The 2695-nt window shown below is 30.1% G+C and overlaps 1 pseudogene; it reads right to left on the reverse strand.

Annotated features, from left to right (window-relative positions):
* Positions 1-386: 386 nt before the first annotated feature.
* Positions 387-506, reverse strand: LOC120602646 (uncharacterized; annotated as a pseudogene).
* Between the last annotated feature and the right edge of the window lie 2189 nt (positions 507-2695).

A 2695-nucleotide genomic window follows, 5' to 3' on the forward strand; every position in this document is an offset into this window, starting at 1 on the left:
ATGTAATAAGAGAGATTATTCATGAATTGCATTTTCTCTAACATAGAGAAGACATGATAGATTTTTGAGAGGTCACATAGTCAGAACTGATTTTGAAATTCAAGGTCACAACTTTTTAAAGAGTTAGAATAGATGATGAATCTTTCTGGTATTAACTCACCTGATACATAAAATAAAATTTGATACTATATATTACATTAAATAACCTCATAAACTCTGTGGTATGTCTTTTCATATTCACTCCCCTTTTCAAGTGATTTACCACAATTTTATCTTTTTCAGAGACATTTAAGGGAATACAAAATTGCAACCTCAATCTTAACTTTGCAACAGTGTGTGTAGTAAGAAATCTCAAAATAGCAGGTTTTTTTTTTTTTTTTCTTTAATGCCTACAGCACCTGGTCTTCTTAGGTGGTCGTCCCATCCAACCACTAACCACACCCAACCCTGCTTAGCTTCCAAGATCAGACAAGATTGGGCGTGTTCTGGGTGATATGGCTGTAGACTCAAAATAGCAGTTTTAATATATTTCCTGGTGAGAATATTAAGCTTACTGGTTAAAAGAACTGATTATTTCTAATGAACATTTAAGAGAAGTATAATATACACACCAAAAAGTCAAATATCATAAATATACAGATTAATGAATTTTCATTACCACATCCATGTAATTACCATTCGGATCAAAAAATTGAATGTTACCAGCATCGTGGCAACTGTGCTTAATTCCTTCCAGTCACCACTCACCTCCTCCTCTCTGAAGTCATCATATAAGTTGAGTTTTTGTTGCTCCACATTCTAACTCTTGATATTGTCCAATATTTTAATTCTATCAATCTGATAAATATGTAATGGTATCTTATATTCATTTCTATTTGTATTCCTCTTACGACTAAGTAGATCGAGAAACTTTTCATATTCTTACTGATCATTCCAAATTCTTGCTTAAGTCTTTTACCTTCTTATCTAGTAAATTGTCTTTTTTTTTCGTATTAGTATCTTTCCTTCCTTCCTTCCTTCCTTCCTTCCTTCTTCCTTCCTCTTCTCCTTCCTTCCTTCCTTCCTTCCTTCCTTCTCTCCTTCCTTCCTTCCTGATTGGTTCAGGATTTCAGGATTAAGCCAGTAAGTACATGGCATTTTCCTAATAGCTATTATTGATACAAAGGAATGCATATGATTTAAATTACTCAATAAGAATGACAGAGCAATTTTTACTTCAGGAATAGGGGAAAGGTTTTTTCTTCTCCTTAGACAAGAAAAATAAGGCACATAACCCCATCTACTACCACACTATTATCAGGAACCTTTCTAGGAACTTGAAGGAGGAGACCATGAGGCAAAGACCAAAACACAGAGAATGATAAAATTGTGAGAACAGCAGAAAAAAATCAAATAAGGACTTTGATTGTTTCAGCTCTGAAGACTGTCCATGTCTGAACTTTCTGTTATAAAAGAAATAATTCTTAATTGTCTTAGTTGCTTTCATATCAACTTTTCAGTTATTGGCAGTGGAAAATATCTTTAAAGATACACCATCCTAGCAACTAACAAAGCATGTCTACATACTGATAGGTAATATATGCATTAATCTCTCTCTAAAAATCCACTACATATGTATATATATATATATATATATATATATATATATGTGTGTGTGTATATTTATATATATATTTGTGAAAGTGTATATAAAATATAATATCATAGAGTATTTAAAGAAACATGTATTGTTTTACTCAAGAAGCATTTAATTCTCAAATACAAGAACTGTCATGATATTTATAAGTAATTGATTTATCAAAAAAATGATTTCTTCTTCCTAAAACTTGTTAAACTCAATTTTAACTTTCAAAATAGAAAATTAGTTTTGAAGACAATCATTATGGATTTCATTGATTTAGCTAACAGTTTTCAGTGTCTGTTTCATGTGGTTTTCTATATATTCAAGATAAATGAGATATATTCTTAGTTCTCAAAGATCCCAAAGTCTAGTAAGGAATACAACTATGTAAACAGGTACTATTAAAACTGTATAAAGAGAGTTGTAAATTCTCTTCTGGGTTTCAGATAATTTTTCACAGAGGATGAGATTCTTCATCTCTTTCTCAAAGTGTCATTTTTGCTAGATGTGTATGGTGATAGAATATTTTAAATAAATAATATTTAGAAAGGCACAGAGTTATAAAACAATAAAAGGCACAGAGTTATAAAACAGTTAAAAGTCTAAATAGATAAAAAAGAAATTTTGAAGGTAGAACTGAAGGGACTTGGGGAAATAATAAATTTATGTCTTATTAGTACTTAAATCTACTAAAAATATAAAGATTATGGCATCTATTTTCCTGAATCCCAACAATAGATATGGGTGTTTTTCCTAAACCATAAGTCAATATTTAATATCCCAAATTCTCACCATTTTAAAGTACAGTCTAAATCTGAATAAGAATGGCAGGAAGAATAAAAGTAGAAGATTTTACAATGTTTTACTTTTTTTTTTTTAAATTTTAACAACCAAACATTTCTCTTTTAAGCTAAATCTATCATTTCACCTAGGAATAGTTCAAGTCACATGTGCTATTTTATTTTATAACTATCTAATTATCAAAATAAGATTAGAAAAAGAAAGATCAAAAAGGAACTCCTACTTTAGGTCTGATTTTCAGTTCCTACAGTAATTCAATCTTGTATCTCCAAA

This window comes from Pteropus medius, unplaced genomic scaffold (genome assembly GCF_902729225.1).
Source record: "Pteropus medius unplaced genomic scaffold, Ma_sr-lr_union100, whole genome shotgun sequence".
NCBI lineage: Eukaryota > Metazoa > Chordata > Mammalia > Chiroptera > Pteropodidae > Pteropus > Pteropus medius.